The sequence below is a fragment of the Ovis aries genome, chromosome 15 (genome assembly GCF_016772045.2).
Source record: "Ovis aries strain OAR_USU_Benz2616 breed Rambouillet chromosome 15, ARS-UI_Ramb_v3.0, whole genome shotgun sequence".
NCBI lineage: Eukaryota > Metazoa > Chordata > Mammalia > Artiodactyla > Bovidae > Ovis > Ovis aries.
This window is the reverse complement of record NC_056068.1, coordinates 65,978,397-65,997,329: the sequence shown is the minus strand read 5'-3', so window position 1 is coordinate 65,997,329 and position 18,933 is coordinate 65,978,397. Positions and strand designations below refer to the sequence as shown.

General features: G+C 42.4%; 1 long non-coding RNA gene across 2 annotated transcripts; it reads right to left on the bottom strand.

The window, feature by feature from the left end:
* Nucleotides 1-1,026: 1,026 nt before the first annotated feature.
* LOC121816712 (uncharacterized) lies at nt 1,027-18,221 on the bottom strand. 2 transcript variants are annotated; one of them, XR_006056407.2, is made up of 3 exons: nt 18,102-18,221; nt 5,363-5,507; nt 1,027-4,885 (listed from the first exon to the last, which is right to left on the bottom strand). It is a non-coding gene; the product is annotated as an uncharacterized LOC121816712 (long non-coding RNA). The 2 variants fall into 2 exon arrangements; XR_009596670.1 differs by having other exon boundaries at nt 2,343-4,885; nt 5,363-5,537.
* Between the last annotated feature and the right edge of the window lie 712 nt (nt 18,222-18,933).

Sequence of the window (18,933 nt, the reverse complement as noted above, 5' to 3'; positions counted from 1 at the left end):
CTGTACTTTCTACTTCTACTCTATATACATATTTTTGAGGGGAGAAAGATATAATTTCTGAGGTTTCTCTGTTGTACTGCTCAGATCTCGTCCACTTCTAAACCAGTCAGCAATATCTGTGTGTTTGTGTGTGTGTGTGTGTGTGTGTGTGTGCGCATTCATGTATACTCAGTTGATTCAGTCGTGTGACTCTTTCTGACCCTATGGACTGTAGCCCACAAGGCTCCTCTGTCCATGGAATTCTCTAGGCAAGAACACTGGAGTGAGTTGCCATGCCCTTCTCCAGAGGATCTTCCCAACCCAGGGACTGAACCTGAATCTCCCGCATTGCAGGAGGGTTCTTCACCCACTGAGCCACCTGGGAAGACCACACACACACACACACACACACACACACACACACACACGTGCCCACATGAAGTTGTGAAATAATAACTGAAATACTAAGCTCATACTAACTGGGCATCTCCTCTGTGCCAAGCATGCTGTTACATGCTTTACATTTATTATCACATTTAACCCTGCCAAAAACACTGAGAAAAGTTGATTGAACACACCTGCTGCTGACCGCCCAGCGTTCATTTCCCTCTGCCTCCTGGTAACAGTGCTCTGAATTTCCCTTGAGAAACCACGCCTCCTTGTCATCTTCCCCCATGTGATTCTGTGGCACTGGCTTCAGCCCCAGGTCTGAAAGTTGATCTTGACTGACTTCATCACCAGTATTTGCTCCCCACCACCACCATCACAGAGACTGGTTCACAGGCAGATGAGATCTGAGCAGTACAGTCGGAAGAAACCTCAGGGACTTGCCAGGAATGTGGAGACATGGTGCCCTTCTTCCCTGTAGGACTTGAACATGGAGCATATGGTCTCATTATATGTTGTAAGCCATTCTGGACAATTAAGGGGATATACTTCCAAGATGAAAGCTAATGCTGAACACATAGAGGTGAGAAATAAAGAGAGAAAACCAGGGCTTTGAGATGCTAGATCAAACCTTGCCTGAAACTACATTTAGTCTTGCAATTTATTGTTTAAATAATTTTATTTGAATTTTTCTGTTTCATGCAACCAAAGATATATTTATCAATGTAGGCAGGTGTCATTGTTCTCCCATTTTATACATTAGAAAACCAAGGCTTAACGGAGCTAAGCAACTTACCCTCAGCCACACAGCAAGTACATCACAGAAACATCATCTGAACCCAGGTCCATTTGTGTTCTCTGTCTCCAAAGAGATTAGACTTATTTCCAAAACTGAGCAAAATTATCTGCACAGAAGTACTTAGTATTGTTTAAGTGAATGAATGAAGAATGAATAATTCCCCTTAAGGAAAATTCACATTAGCAAGGTGAAAAATAAGGACCTCTGAACTGGGAACTTGGGAATCTAATTTCTGACCTGGAGTTCTTCACTTACTAATTATGAGAACTTGAAAAAGTCATTTATAAAATCTAATCTTTATGCTCCACATGCTAAAGCTGAAATGATGAGATTAGATCATCTGCATAGGACCTAAGGACTAGGATGCCATTTAGGAAAATTCTGAAAACTCTCATGGCATGTTAGAGAGATAGAGTACCCTTCATGTGGGTGAGTAGATTCCTCCAAAAATTTACTTAGCCTCAGGTTGATAGTATTAAACTCAAATTTGTTTTGTCTTCTTAATTATCTCTACACTATGCATAATTTTGTGGAACATAACTTTCTGGAGAATAAGGTAATTAGTGGAAATTAGCCCCTGACAAAATAGAATTATCATGAGACATTCTGCCAAAAACAAGATTCTTCCAGCCTGGATGTCTGAATTTGTAGGAGGATGAATAATGCCTCCCAAAGATGTCCACATCCTAATCCTTGAAACCTGTCAAGGCTACCTTTCCTGGCAAAAGGAATCTGCTGAAGTCATTAAGGATTTTGAGAGGGAGAGATTTTCCTCGATTCTCTGCTACTGCTACTGCTAAGTCACTTCAGTCATGTCTGACTCTTCGCGACCCCATGGACTGCAGCCCACCAGGCTCCTCCGCCCATGGGATTTTCCAGGCAAGAGTACTGGAGTGGGGTGCCGTTTCCTTCTCCACCTCGATTCTCTAGATGAGCCCAAAGTAATCACAAGGATGAGAGGGACACAGGAGGACCCAAAGTTAGAGGAAAAGATGGAAGCAGAGATTAGAGTGATGGACTTTAAATATGCTAGAAGGATGCTGCTGGAAGCCACTAGAAGCGGAAAAGAGCCAGGAAACACATTCTCTTTCTCAGAACTTCCAGAGGGAACAGATTTGACTCTAGCTCAGTGAAATAAATCTCAGACTTCAGACTTCCAAAACAGTAAGAGAGTACCTTTTATTCTTAAATAACCATTTCTTTATTTTAAAAGAAATATTTGCTTTTAAATTAATGCTCTTTAAGCCACAAAGTTTGTGGTAATTTGTTATTGCAGCCATCGAAAACTAACAGCCCCCTAAAAGAGAAGACTAGCTTGAAGAGAAAATTACAGGCATACCTCAGAAACATTGTGAGTTCAGATCCAGACCAAGGTAACAAAGTGAGTCACATGATTCTTTTCGGTTCCCTAGTGCATACAGAAGTTATATTTACAGTACATTGTAGCTTAGTACATATGCAATAGCATTATGTCTTGAAAAACCAATGCATATACCCTAATTTTAAAAATAATGCTACTGGGGAAATGGTGCCAATAGATTTGCTTGACTCAGGGTTGGCACAAACCTCAATTCATAACAAAAGCAGTAACTGTGATGTACAATAAAGTGAAGCATAGTAAGACGCCTTATGACACTATTATTTTCTTAATGTAGTAAAGGAAAAGAAACTGAGATTTTCAACTGTATAAAGGAAGAAGGGGAAATGAAGATCAGCAGTCTTCATTCTCTTAGCAAAGTGGCATTAGGAGGAATTGGGCTAAAATCAATTCAAGAAATCTCTGGGTTAGATATAAATAGAAAATTGCTACTAGTTAAAGTTGGCAAGAATTGGAAATGCATTCCCACCGGTGATTGTTGTGCAGAAAATCCCTTGACAGGCTTCCTGGAGGAGAGCGCACAACAATTCAACAATTGCATGGGAATTAGTCAGACTTGCTAAAAAGCAAACTGATGCCTTTGGACATTCTGTGCAGTTAGAAGAGGCTGCCAGTACTGGACTCCTGTTCAAGAGGGCTGGGAAGCCAGGGACACCTGAGATTTGAGCAGATATATTTCTAACAAAGGTATGGAGTTCAGAGGGTTGGACATAGAGGACTTGACTGGCTTCCACTTGTGGACTAGAGGAGAAGCATTAGCTATGAGTAAATGTTTCACCTGCCAGGACCAGTGGGGACTTTAGGAGGGTCTGGAGGTCTGAGTCTATCCAGGTGCCAAGACCAAGCAGCTCCGTGTGAGCCTGTAAACAATGTCCTATAGTGGTCAAGCTTATAAGCGTTGACATCAGACTGTCCTGAATTTGAATCTCAGTTCTGCCATTTACTCACTGTGTGACTTTAAGCAAGTTGGCATGTTTACGTGCTTTTATTTCCTCCCCAGCAAATACTAAGTATCTATGGCAGTAAGTTCTTATGGGGATTCAATGCGATAGTGCCTTTAATTGTAATATCGATTAATAGTTATTTCAATTATTAATATCAATAATATAAAGTAGAATGCCTAGAAACTAGTAAGCATTCATTAGAGAAAACACTATTATTTCGAGTAATACAGTCAGCCCTGGCTGGGAGTCAGAGCAAGGCAATCAGACAAGAGTGGAAGGAGGGCCACGTTAAAGATCCAGAGAGGCAGAGGAATCTAAAAAGCCAAGACCCAGGAACCAGGAAGCAGGTAAGAGCAGTGACCAAACTTTAGCATCAGTGTTCAAGCACCAGCAGCCTGTGAGGACAGCATTTGAGGCGCTTTGCAATACCACTTACAGCTGCCCATTCCCCCCTGATTTGGAAGGACAAGGTAGGGACCTAGAAGCAACTTGCTAAAGACAGGAAGTAGAGCCCCCGTGCCTACCTGAGGGCGTCCTAGGGTTTCTCATCTGTTTTGATCTCTTTACCAAGGATGCTTGGCTTTCACATCATCATTTCCTCTTCTCCACTCATTTGTTTAATGAATATTTATGTGCTATATGTAAGGATGTCTAGGTGCTGGAAACCAGCAATAAATACAACAGCCACAAACCAGTCCCTGCCCTAATATACTCTAGTGCCCAGGACAGACATCGCTAATCAATGAATGGCATACTTTCCTACTGAGGCTCAATGCCTCTACAGGTCCTTCTCAGTGCTGTCCAGTTCTCCAAAGAGCCACTGCCAATCAGAGTTGAACTTAAGATGAAAACTCCCTTGTATTCCTGCTTTGAGCTTCTGTGGTTGCTGATTAGACGCACTGATCCCTTCACAAGAACAGGCCACTGTCTCACAGTCTAGTGCTAACAGGGAAATGATACTCTCAGAGCAACAACCACCAGAGTATCCATTGAAGACACGATGAAATAATTGCTTTGACTACTATCACTGAAATGTTTTTTAATATTTTACTGAAGCATCCAGGTACTACACTGATCTAGGCTGAATTGATAGGAGTTTATATATCAGAATCTTAATTTCATGTACTATATTTTTGATCTCCTCTCACATTACAGCTACCCATTCTGCCTTTGTCCACTATTTTTCATTCTTCCCAAATACACACACACACACACACACACACACACACACACACACACACGCACTTAGAGGAGACTCGGACAGAATAGATAGATGCACGTACGCAGAGCTGGTAGCCACCTGATCTGGTGGGAAATCAACCATAATACGGTGGAGTCAGTGGGTCTGGCTTCCAGACTCAGCTCTTCCTCTGACATACCATGTGGCATCTTCTGCATCTGAGAATGTGAATAACACAATTTATATCATAATGAGATCAAAGTCAGCTAATCACCCAGTTCTTCTGCAACTCCAATATGATAATATGTTACAGGTCAAGATTCCAATGGCTCTGATGTCACTCAGGCACTAGGGATGCCACTTCCCACCTCCTCCCTAAGCCAGGGGGACCAGGTCACCTCCACGGTGACTGTCCAGGTGGCCGACGAGAGCATCCGCAGCAGAGAACCTATTAAGGATCTGTTTGCCTTACGGCATCACCGGGCAGGGACTGGACCAGACAAAAAGCACTTTAACAACCCTCTCAGTCTACATCCTGGGAAGTACCCTACTAACCAACGGAAAAGTAAAAGAGCAAGCTGGTCACTGGACAGCAGACCATAGGAGATAAAACTGCAACCCACCCCTGCCCCGGATCCATTTCCCAGCAAAACCCAGCTCTCAAGCTCAGCCCCTTTTGACATCAAAATACTCACTCCAGCCTCCATGGTAGGAGGTAATTCTGTTTCAGACGGATAAGCTGAGCGGTCTGGTCCAGGATCTCACGACTCTCCCACCCAGTCTGGACAAGCAGGCCTGCCGTTTGACTTTCTTCCTCTGCCTTCTCTCTTCCCTCTCGGGCTTAAGAAGAAACTTTTTTTTTAAGTTAAGCTAGAAGGCAAAATAAAGTAACACACAATAAACAGTACCCAGTAACCACCAGTGTCTACTAATACTTAATTCATGTAAATTGAATGAAATTAGATATTTGCTCTCTTAGTTGTATAGCTCTAAGGCCATATGTGATTAGCCACTAGACAGCACAGAGAGGACATTTACACATTCTAGTAAACAGCACTAATTTAGGCCAGCAAGACTGGAGAAGGAAATGGCAACCTACTCTAGAATACTTGCCTGGAGAATTCCACGGATGCAGGAGCCTGGTGGGCTATACAGTCCATGGAGTTGCAGAGAGTCAGGTATGATTTAGCAACTAAATGACGAGGACAACGAGGCCATCAAGGAGTAGTGAATGGAAGAAGAAGCATACACCAAATTAACTGTTTTACGATGAGCTACATTATGTTTTCTAATATTTATTCTTATTTATTATTTCTTTGGCTGTAGCAGGTCTTAGTCAGCACATGGGATCTTCAATCTTAGTTGTGGTTTGTGGGATCTAGTTCCCTGACCAGGGATTGAACCCAGGCAGCCTACATTGGGAGCAGGGAGGTCTTAGCACCTGGACCAGCAGGGAAGTCGCTATTTTACATTTTTATTAGAAAAATCTGTGGAAAAGAAGAAAGGCTTTCCTATGACAAAACATAAAACAATATATAAAGGGAAGTAAAAATTTTGGAAAAAATATTTATAACATACATCAGGAGAGAACTGTTAATATGTTTCATAAGTTAACTTAAGTGGTGAACAAAGCATCAGTTCAGTTCAATTCAGTCGCTCAGTCGTGTCCGACTTATTGCGACCGCATTAATTGCAGCATGCCAGGCCTCCCTGTCCATCACCAACTCCCAGAGTTCACCCAAACTCACGTCCATCGAGTTGGTGATGCCATCCAGCCATCTCATCCTCTGTCGTCCCCTTCTCCTCCTGCCCTCAATCCCTCCCAGCATCAGAGTCTTTTCCAATGAGTCAACTCTTCACATGAGGTGGCCAAAATATTGGAGTTTCAGCTTTAGCATCAGTCCTTCCAAAGAACACCCAGGACTGATCTCCTTTAGGATGGACTGGTTGGATCTCCTCACCGTCCAAGGGACTCTCAAGAGTCTTCTCCAACACCGCAGTTCAAAAGCATCAATTCTTTGGCACTCAGCTCTCTTCACAGTCAAACTCTCTCATCCATACATGATCACTGGAAAACCATAGCCTTGACTAGATGGACCTTTGTTGGCAAAGTAATGTCTCTGCTTTTGAATACGCTATCTAGGTTGGTCATAACTTTCCATCCAAGGAGTAAGTGTCTTTTAATTTCATGGCTGCAATCACCATCTGCAGTGATTTTGGAGCCCCAAAAAATAAAGTCTCACAATGTTTCCCCATCTATTTCCCATGAAGTATATGGGACCAGATGCCATGATCTTCGTTTTCTGAATGTTGAGCTTTAAGCCAACTTTTTCACTCTCCTCTTTCACTTTCATCAAGAGGTTTTTTAGTTCCTCTTCACTTTCTGCCATAAGGGTGGTGTCATCTGCATATCTGAGGTTATTGATATTTCTCCCGGCAATCGTGATTCCAGCTTGTGCTTCTTCCAGCCTAGCGTTTCTCATGATGTACTCTTCATAGAAGTTAAATAAGCAGGGTGACAATATACAGCCTTGACATACTCCTTTTCCTATTTGGAACCAGTCTGCTGTTCCATGTCTAGTTCTAACTGTTGCTTCCTGACCTGCATATAGGTTTCTCAAGAGGCAGGTCAGATGGTCTGGTATTCTCATCTCTTTGAGGATTTTCCACAGTTTAGTGTGATCCACACAGTCAAAGGCTTTATTTAGCATAGTCAGTAAAGCAGAAATAGATGTTTTTCTGGAACTCTCTTGCTTTTTCCATCATCCAGCGGATGTTGGCAATTTGATCTCTGGTTCTTTTGCCTTTTCTAAAACCAGCTTGAACATCTGGAAGTTCATGGCTCACATATTGCTGAAGCCTGGCTTGGAGAATTTTGAACATCACTTTACTAGCGTGTGAGATGAGTGCAAACAAAGCATCACAATAGATAATTCAAGGTAAAGAAATTAAAATGACAACAAAAATGCATCAGATGATTCTCAACACATCAATAATTTAAAAATGAAAACGAAAACAATGAGATAAATTAAATGAAACCAACAAATTACAGTTATTTTGACTCATGATAATATATTTATAAAATAGTACATATTTACATTCATCGTGCATATAAAATGTGAGACAGATTTAGAAATGGAAATTACTTTTCAAAAACAAAGGTTTAAAGTGTTATATAAACCTTCTTCGTTTGTTATTGTCATTATGATTTCAGATAACAGCCAGGCTATATTTTCCTCTTTTTATCATCATATTTTTACATTAAACCTCATCTCTGTAGGCAACAAAATCAAAGTGTACCAGCTTCCCCAAAGTGAGAAGTATCGTCAATAAAATGCGGGAGAGTTAATATGTATGAACGTTCTGCTGAGCATTTTTTTTCTTTTTTTCTCTAGATGTCACATCTCACCCAAATTGCATGTTTATTTGTCTATGAGAATATATTATTAATGTGAACTTGCTTCAGAAAAAAATAGCAACTTTAATCAGGGTTTTTTCTCTCCCAGTCTCTCTTTTCTGCTTCCTGTTGTGTACGCTGGCATCACTTTCGCCAACAATGATCTTCCTGCATGCAGGCAGGAAGGTGGCCACCAAAGCCCCATTTCCCAGCATCCCTGTTTGCTGCTGCTGCTGTTTAGCTGGTCAGTCATGTTGACTCTTTTGCAGCCCCGGGGACTGTAGCCCACCGGGCTCCTCTGTCCATGGGGTTTCTCAGGCTAGAATACTGCAGTGGTTTGCTATTTCCTTCTCCAGGGGATCTTCCCAACTCAGGGATTGAACCTGCATCTCCTACATTGGCAGGCAGATTCTTTAGCAGTCGGAAATTGGAAAGGGAGGTTTTTGTCTCCTAACTTCCATAGGTTAATTCCAGGAGTAGAGCCCAGTGATCCTGCTATGTCTCATGCCCATTCCTCAGACCACTCAATTTCCAGGGGAAGGATATCCTGTCACACAACACCAGGGGGCAACAATCACACAGAAATATGGGGTATTTGGTGTTTAACTAGAGTTGTTCTGCGTGGTGGCCCTGCTCCCAAGGACAGAATATCATGAGTGGACAGACCTGTGTCACATGGTACTTGCTGTGTCCAGGAGGTCACGATCTGTTTTTGGAAAAAGAAAATGAAGGGAAAACATTCTAGACTGCCAAAATAAACCCGTAAACCACCTGAACATATCATCCCAGAGTGAGAAGAAATGAAAATTCCATACCAACCCTCCCTATGCCTTTCCTGGGTACAGAGATAAGCAGTGTGGTGGAGGGTTGTGGGTAGGGGAGCAAACACAGCACTCTTTAAAGCTTCAGAAGAAATAAATATGTGTCTGCAAGGTATTGCAGTGAGGAGGGTCTCCTTTCCCTTAAGGAAACAAGAACACTACAACACAAGCGAAATGGAAAGCCTTCTGCAGCTCTGCTACAGAAATGACAAAGCCCAGCCTTGAAACACAGCTAACCTTCGCTTCAGAAGCCACTTTCAGAAGCCCTGAGAACATTTTTTTTAAGAGCTAAGCCTCTAGAAATAAGGCTCCAGGACCGGCTTGTGTTTACAGCATCTCATGTTTGCTAATTCTCAACTCTGGGGGGCTCCTGGGTTTCAGGATGTGCCCTCAAGAACCTGTAAATGAACTCATGCCATCAGCTCTGGGGGGTCACGCTGGCAGGCCATCAGGCAGGCAGTGGGTGAATGCCAACCACGTGGGTGCATGCAACTCCCTCCAACCCCACAAGCCAGCCTCTCTCACCCCCTGGTGCACCCACAGCTGCCAGAGGAAGGGCAGCAGCCAGGAGGGGACAGACTCCCTCCCTCACTGTTCATCGCCACAGCCCATCTCTCTGTAGGGAATGATGTCTTTTCTTGATTCTTCTTTTGCACATTGTGCAAAAAAAAAAAAAAAAAAAAAACTGAAGTACTTTTGAAATATACAGATTCCTGGATCTCCTCTCAGACTTGACAATATAAATATCTAAAGACAGAGGCCTTGGAATCTGTATTTATTCTCAGTCTCCTAATTGATTTTTATGTCAAAATCAAGAATCACTGTAATCTACATCTGTACTTGGCCCTTGTTTGAGACTCAGGCATTGTAAACACAAAATACAGAATATCCTAGAGCAACTCTTCATGATCTCTTTGCTGACTTAATACTGTTTTCTGCTCAGGCCCATTTATCCTTTTAAACATTACTGAGGACAACAAAGAGCTTCCGTTTATTTGCTTGTGCTCAGTCACTCAGTCATGCCTGACTCTTTGTGACCTTTTGGACTGTAGCCTGCCATTCTCCTTATCCATGGGATGTCCCAGGCAAGACTACTGGAGTGAGTTGCCATTTCCTTCTCCAGGGGATCTTCCCAACCCAGGGATCAAACCCACGTCTCCTGCATTGGCAGGCAGATTTTTTACCGCTGAGCCATTGCATTGGGAAAGCCCTTGTTTATGTAGGTTATACCTAATATGTTTAACATATTAACAATCAGAATGAAAAATTTAAATATTTAATAAATTCTTTATTTGTTAACATAAATAATATAGGTTTCTTTAAAATAAAAACAAAAACTTTTTTTCAGAATTGAACAATTGGTGAGTAGCATGGCACTATTTGACATTTTCATAAAGCTCTTTAATGTGTAGCTAAATAGAAGACATTTGGGTTCTCATATTTGCCTTTGCACTTAATCTGTTGCTATTATCACACATCAGACAGTCTCTGGAAAACTCCATCAGACAAGCAGGAGAGAATGAGAACAAGAAAAGAAAATAATAGCTTAATATTGCTGGAGCATAATTTTGACCTTAAGGAGACTCCCTTGAAAGGGTCTTCAGGGTCCCCCACTGACGCCCAAACCACACTTTGAGGACCCCTGCTCTGGACCACCCCTCATATTATTACACTTCTTCTACCTTCACATAGGTGCTCATTGCTCTAATTTCAGCATTGGTATATTTTGATGCCTTTTTTATTTTTACAAATCTTCAACTTGTTTCCCTAATTGTGTGTGTGTGTGTGTGAAAATCACTAAATTTAAGGAATAGAAATCCACTCAAGCTATGTTGAACCAAGGAAGATGCATGGTAAAGATACAAGGGAATCTTGCAAAGCTCCATGTGGGAGGTGCAGCTAGGTCCCCATTATTCTTCTTCCCAGACTCCAAGGCTCTGCCCGATACATAACTGGGGTCCTCTGGCAAGAATCCTAATTTCCCAACGAAGCTTTGGGTTACCACAAGGTAATCTGACTGCCTTTTCATACTGTTCATTCTCGAAAAGGTGAGAGAATTCCAGGAAAACATCTACTTCTGCTTTATTGATTATTCCAAAGCCTTTGACTGTGTGGATCACAAAAAACTGTGGAAAATTCTTTAAAAAATGAGAATACCAGATCACCTTACTTGTCTCCTGAGAAATCTGTATGCAGGTCAAGAAGCAACAGTTAGAACCGAACATGGAACAACAGATTGGTTCCAAATCGGGAAAGCAGTACATCAAGGCTGTATATTGTCACCCTGCTTATTTAACTTATTTATATGCAGAGTACATCATGTGAAATGCTGGGCTGGATGAAGCATAAGCTGAAATCAAGATTGTTGGGAGAAATATCAATAACCTCAGATACACAGATGACACCACCCTTACAGCAGAAAGTGAAGAGGAATTGAAAAACCTCTTGATGAAACTGAAATAGGACAGCGAAAAAGTTGGCTTAAAGCTCAACATTCAGAAAACTAAGATCATGGCATCACTTCATGATGAATAGATGAGGAAACAATGGAAATAGTGAGAGACTTTACATTTTTGGGCTCCAAAATCATTGCAGATGGTGACTGCAGCCATGAAATTAAAAGACTCTTCCTTCTTGGAAGAAAAGCTATGACCAACTTAGAAAGCATATTACAAAGCAGAGACATTACTTTGCCAACAAAAGTCCATCTAGTCAAAGCTATGATTTTTCCAGTAGTCACATATGGACGTGAGAATTGGACTATAAAGAAAGCTGAATGTTGAAGAATTGATGTTTCTGAACTGTGGTGTTGAAGAAGACTCTTGAGAGTCCTTTGGACTGCAAGGAGATCCAACCAGTCAATCCCAAAGGAAATCAGTCCTAAATATTCATTGGAAGGACTGAGGCTGAAGCTGAAACTCCAATACTTTGGCCACCTGATGCGAATGAAAAATCCATTGGAAAAGACCCTGATGCTCAGAAAGATTGAGGGCAGGAGCAGAAGGGGAGGACAGAGGATGAGATGGCTGGATGGCATCACTGACTCGACAGCCATGAGTTTGAGCAAGCTGCGGGAGTTGGTGATGGACAGGGAGGCCTGGCGTGCTGCAGTTCATGGGGTTGCAAAGAGTCAGACACGACTGAGCGACTGAACTGAACTGAACTGAATCTGACTGTATCACCTTAAAGTTCCAGGTAAACAATTTCTTACTATCAAGTCTTGACTGTAAAATCCTAGGTGAGAAAAACTGGTTGACCCAGCATGAAGAAGTTATCAAGCAAGGCGATGGAGCATTTCGGATATTTTACTTATGTCCATTTGAGACCGCCCACATCAGGGACCACACAAGTAATCAAATAGCAAAACACTGGTTCTCAACTCTGGCTGTTCAGCCCTTGTCTAATGAGGTGAGATCATAAGCCAGGGTTACTGATGCACTGGGCTGCCCTGTTCAGGCTATGTGAACACAGTGCTCTGCACGATGGTAAAGAGGTAACAGGCATCCCTAGCACCGACTGCCAACACTGTTCTGTAGAAATAGAATGTGAACCATGTATGTAATTTAGCATAGTCACATTCACAAAGTAAAAATAAACTGGTGAAACTGATTTAACATATTTTAACATAACACATCCAAAATATTATCTCCACATAGTATCAGTACAAAAAAGCAATAATGAGAAATTTTACACCCTTTTGTACTAATGTCTTCAAAATCAGTGTGTATAAAATACATTTTAATTAGTGCACTAAATTTTCATCAGACATACTTGATCTGTATTTAAGGTTCATAAAATTTATAGCTGAAAGAGCAAATCCATGTACCCAAGTTGTTCCAAACATACTTAGATCTTTTCAAGTATTCATTTTTTACATTTTCATTAATTATAATTTAATTTAAAATTCCATTCTTCAGCTTCATTAGCCACCTTTCAAGTGCTCAGGAGCCACGTAGAACTAGGGGCTACATTTCAGGCACAGCACAGACTAGACAGAGAGCCAGAATCTGGTCTCTTCTACTCTTTTGCACCTCCCACAGCATCAGCAGAGAACTGCCCACTAGGGATGTCCAGTTACTACTGTTGATGGAAACTGTTCAAGTCAGAATTGCTCAAATCCAGTTGCTAAAGGACCCTTACTTAAAAATTGCATCTAAATGTTTTTCTTTAACAAATTGCATCACTTTAAATGCATTAAAGAATCTTCTTAGTTAAAGGAATCCGATGAGATGGTTGGATGGCATCACCAACTCAGTGGACATGGGTTTGGGTGGACTCCGGAAGTTGGTGGTGGACAGGGAGGCCTGGTGTGCTGCAGTTCATGGGGTTGCAAAGAGTCAGACACGACTGAGCGGCTGAACTGAACTGAACAATGATTTAACTCATTCATCAAATAAATCATCTTTCAGTCATTTGTATTTAAAAAAAGACTTTCTTACATCAGGTTTATTTTTTTAATTTATTTTATATATATATAAATTTTTTTTATTTTATAATATTTTTATTTTGCCATATATTGACATGAATCCACCACAGGTATACACGTGTTCCCAATCCTGAACCCCCCTCCCACCTCCCTCCCCATACAATCTCTCTGGGTCATCCCAGTGCACCAGCCCCAAGCATCATGTATCCTGCACCGAACCTACACTGGCGATTCGTTTCGTATATGATATTATACATGTTTCAATGCCATTCTCCCAAATCATCCCACCCTCTCTGTCTCCCACAGAGTCCAAAAGACTGTTCTATACGTCTGTGTCTCTTTTGCTGTCTCGAATACAGGGTTATTGTTACCATCTTTCTAAATTCCATATATATGTGTTAGTATACTGTATTGGTGTTTTTCTTTCTGGCTTACTTCACTCTGCATAATCAGCTCCAGTTTCATCCACCTCATTAGAACTGACTCAAATGTATTCTTTCTAATGGCTGAGCAGGTTTATTTTAAGTAGAGCACAAACAGAAAGCCAACTGAAGGCCCTTTGACAAATGAGTAATCTGAGAACCCATAACTCACGTCCTGCACCCTCATGAAACTGAAGTGAGTTTTGCCGAAGTCCTTGAAAACCTGAAACAAAAAGGTGTGATTTCTGGTTCTGTTTGGCTGATACTGGCTGCATTTAAACCCTCTGCAAATGGTGATGGAAAATGTGCGTGAAAGTTGGTATGTAAGCTAACAGCCTTGAACTCTTTCCAGTAGATGGCACTGTAATCAAAAGGACTGCTCTGTGACCCCCTGAACCCATTTTCTACAACGTTTTCTAAACTCTGTACCCATTATATTCTAAACCTACTCTACATGGGCACAGCCCATTTTGGCTGAACAGAATTATTTAAAGCCTCCGTTTGTTTAATCAAATAAGCATTTGAATATTTAGTGTTAGCCAAACAAGCTGTTCACACTGTCGTGATTATCTTGGTCGTGAAGATCTTTTTTGTACAGTTCTTCTGTGTATTCTTGCCACCTCTTCTTAATATCGTCTGCTTCTGTTAGGTCCATACCATTTCTGTCCTTTATCGAGCCCATCTTTGCATGAAATGTTCCCTTGGTGTCTCTAATTTTCTTGAGGAGATCTCTAGTCTTTCCCATTCTGTTGTTTTCCTCTATTTCTTTGCATTGATCACTGAGGAAGGCTTTCTTATCTCTTCTTGCTGTTCTTTGGAACTCTGCATCTACTCACCTAGAGCCAGACATCTTGGAATGTGAAGTCAAGTGGGCCTTAGAAAACATCACTACAAACAAAGCTAGTGGAGGTGATGGAATTCCAGTTGAGCTATTTTAAATCCTGAAAGATGATGCTGTGAAAGTGCTGCACTCAATATGCCAGCAAATTTGGAAAACTCAGCAGTGGCCACAGGACTAGAAAAGGTCAGTTTTCATTCCAATCTCAAAGAAAGGCAATGCCAAAGAATGCTCAAACTACTGCATAATTGCTCTCATCTCACATGCTAGTAAAGTAATGCTCAAAATTCTCCAAGCCAGGCTTCAGCAATACGTGAACCGTGAATTTCCAGATGTTCAAGCAGGTTTTAGAAAAGGCAGAGGAACCAGAGATCAAATTGCCAACATCCACTAGATCATCAAAAAACCAAGAGAGTTCCAGAAAAACATCTATTTCTGCTTTACTGACTATGCCAAAGCCTTTGACTGTGTGGATCACAATAAACTGCGGAAAATTTTTCAAGAGATGGGAATACCAGACCACCTGATCTGCCTCTTGAGAAACCTATATGCAGGTCAGGAATCAATAGTTAGAACTGGACATAGAACAACGGACTGGTTCCAAATTGGAAAAGGAGTATGTCAAGGTTGCACATTGTCACCCTGCTTATTTAACTTCTACGCAGAGTACATAATGAGAAACACTGGGCTGGAAGAAACACAAACTGGAATCAAGATTGCCGGGGGAAATATCAACCTCAGATATGCAGATGACACCACCCTTATGGTAGAAAGTGAAGAGGAACTAAAAAGCTACTTGATGAAAGTGAAAGAGGAGAGTGAAAAAGTTGGCTTAAAGCTCAACATTCAGAAACAAAGATCATAGCATCTGGTCCCATATACTTCATGGGAAATAGATGGGGAAACAGTGGAAACAGTGTCAGACTTCATTTTGGGGGGGTCCAAAGTCACTGCAGATAGTGATTGCAGCCATGAAATTAAAAGACGCTTACTCCTTGAAAGGAAAGTTATGACCAACCTAGATAGCATATTCAAAAGCAGAGACATTACTTTGCCGACTAAAGTCCGTCTAGTCAAGGCTATGGTTTTTCCAGTAGTCATGTATGGATGTGAGAGTTGGACTGTGAAGAAAGCTGAGCAGCAAAGAATTGATGCTTTTGAACTGTGGTGTTGGAGAAGACTGTTGAGAGTCCCTTGGACTGCAAGGAGATCCAACCAATCCATTCTGAAGGAGATCAGTCCTGGGTGTTCTTTGGAAGGAATGATGCTAAAGCTGAAACTCCAGTACTTTGGCCACCTCATGTGAAGAGTTGACTCATTGGAAGAGACTGTGATGCTGGGAAGGATTGGGGGCAGGAGGAAAAGGAGACGACAGAGGATGAGATGGCTGGATGGCATCACTGACTTGATGGACGTGAGTCTGAGTGAACTCTGGGAGCTGGTGATGGACAGGGAGGCCTGGCGTGCTGCCATTCATGGGGTCACAAAGAGTCGGACACGACTGAGCGACTGAACTGAACTGAACTGAAGCAAGCTGTTCATTGGTTCTTTCGTTCATTCATCAAACCCTTCTTGAACGCTATCAAATATCAGATGTCATGACGCAGAGCCAGAAACACAAGGAAAAGAAAGAATAGGTCCTTCCCGTAAGGAATTCACAGCCTGTTAGGAAGGTTAGTCATGCGCATAAATAAGTGCAAAACAGTGCAATTCAGTCCCGTGGAAGAGAGACACGATTCTGTGTCGGGGGGTGGAGGAGAGGAGAACTGAGGGAGGTTTGGGGGTAGGGATAGAAAGGTGAAGAAAGCTGGAAAGCTGTCACCAGACAAAGGTGGAGCGTTCCGTGAAATGGGAACTAGATACACGACAGCCTCCTATGCTCCCCCTTCTTCCACCCTGGCCCCGCAATGAGCAGCCCAGCAGGCCCACAACTGTCACCACGATCCTTTTAAAATGAAAATCAGATTCCATCACTCCCTGACCTCAAACTTCCAGCCACTTCCTATCACATGTAGAATAAAATCCAAAGTCCTTGCCACAGTCTGGAGACCTTACATGTAGATCCATGCTGTATCAGAGACCTCCCTTCCTTCTGTGTTCAGCATTACAGCCGCAGGGTCCTCCCGGATGGTCTCCAAACATCCCAGGCCAGCATTTCTCCAGGGTCTGGGCAGAGAGCTTTCTCTGACAGTCCTACACATACCAGAACCCTGCTATCACTCTCTATCCCCTCGCTCCGCTTTATTTCTCTACAATGCACTCAGGATTATATGACACACATATTAGCTATTTCCCTGTATACCACGTAACCACGAGGGCAGGGGTTGGATCTGTTTTGTTCACAACTACATCACCAATGCCTAGGAGAGGTCTGGCACAAGAGAGTCTCTCCAAAAGTATTTGGAGAGTGAATGAAGAATCAAATGCCTAGGCAGGCAAACTATGAATATTTCAAGAGATTGCAAGTATCCAGCATGGTTAGTAGATGAGCAAGGAAGGCAGGTAGGAAAATAGCTAGAAATGGGTGGGTGCTCAGTGACCAGGTCAAGAAAGGACCCTGTACTCCTGAATAAAGGGTTGGATTGCATTCCCAGGACAGTAGGGAGCCAGTGAAGCTTGTTAAGGAAGCGTCTGACACAATCAGATCAGCACGTTTCAAAGCCAAGTCAGGCTGCCATGGGGTAGATAGCCTGGAGAGGAAAGGAGGCAAGAGGGATGCTGGGTTGTACTTTTGCCATCATCTTAGTTTCCTCATCTGTAGAATGGAGACAACAGCCTCATCTTAGTCAGGGGCAGCACGATGACCAAGAGGTGACACACAAAAATCACAGTACCCGGAGATAAGAGGCTCTCAATCTGGAGCTTCCCTGGTGGCTCAGTGTTGCAGAATTTGCCCGCCAACGCAGGAGACACGGGGTCAATCCCTGACCTGGGAAATTCCGACAAGCCACTGAGCCACTAAGCCCGTGCATCACAACTGTTGAGCCCGTGCTCTAGAGTCCAGGAGCACAGCAACTGAAGCCCCCGAGCCCTAGAGCCAGCGCTCTGCAACAAGAGAAACCATCATAGAGAGAAGCCTGTGCCCCCCAACTAGAGGGTAGCCCCAGCTCGCCACTAGTGAAGCTCTGGTATAGCCAAAAGTAAATGAACTAAGTTATTAAACATAAATAAACATTATCCATCACCACTGACAGTAGAGAAGCTTGGAGGATGACGCCCACACGTCCGCTCGGGTGACTGACTGCTTGGAGTGTGGTGCCTTTGATTCTGATAGGATGTACAGAAAGAACTCATTTCTGGGAACATAAAATAAATTCTATTTTGGGCAAGTGCAGTTGGAAATAGCTGCAGTATATCCAGTGATATCCTGATATCCAGGATATACAGTTGGCAGTCAGACATAAAGGTCCAAAGCTCTGAAGGGAAGTTTAAACCAAAGATAAAGATTCAGAGGAATCTATCGCATTACAAGCAATAGCCCTGGTTCCCTGAAAGCAAACTCTGAATCCAAGTACTCAAAGTAAACTCACCTGAGTAAAAACCCTCAACAAGAAATAATCTCGTTGAGCTGAGAAGCAAAATGCCATGAACAGGAACCAACTCCAGTTCTGAGCCTACCATGTTCATGCGGCCCCCTCTGCATCTCCTCTGGGCACAGAGAAAAGAGCTTCCTGTAATATACGGCTTTTTCTACAACCTTCTCCAAGGCTTTCTCCAGCTTCCTGTTTTCCAGTGTTGCGTGTAAGAAAAGATTGAATAAGCTCCAAAAGTCTAACTATTACAGCTAAGAGATTTGTTAGCTTAGAAACCTTTTTTTTTCTTCCTGGGCTGAATGAATTCTAAAACTCACAGTGCTCTCCTCCTGCTTCAAGCACTGGAGAATCAGGACTTCTCTGGTGGTCCACTGATTAAGATTCTGCCCCCCAACTGCAAGGGGTGTGGGTTCAAATCCTGGTCAGGAAGCTAAGGACGTGGCTCACAGCCAAAAAACTAAAACAGAAAACAGAAACAATACTGTAACAAATTTAATAGACTTTGAAAATGGTCAACATCCAAAAGGTCCTTTTAAAAAGAGATAGACATTATGTAAAAAAAAATAAAGAATTGGAGAATATGTGTGGGAGCTACAGTGCACTGTGCTGGGGGTGAGGGGGCTCTATCAAGCGCCCTGGGGTGAGGCTCACAGACCATGTGCCCCGGGATCACTGAAAGGGCGGTGTGACTAGGCTCACGCATGCATTCACTCATCCATTAAGCAAATGGCCAATTTTTCAACTTTTTAGTTTGTATTGGAGTATAACCGATTAACAGCGGTATGATAGTTTCAGGTGAACGGTGAAGGGACTCAGCCATACATATATC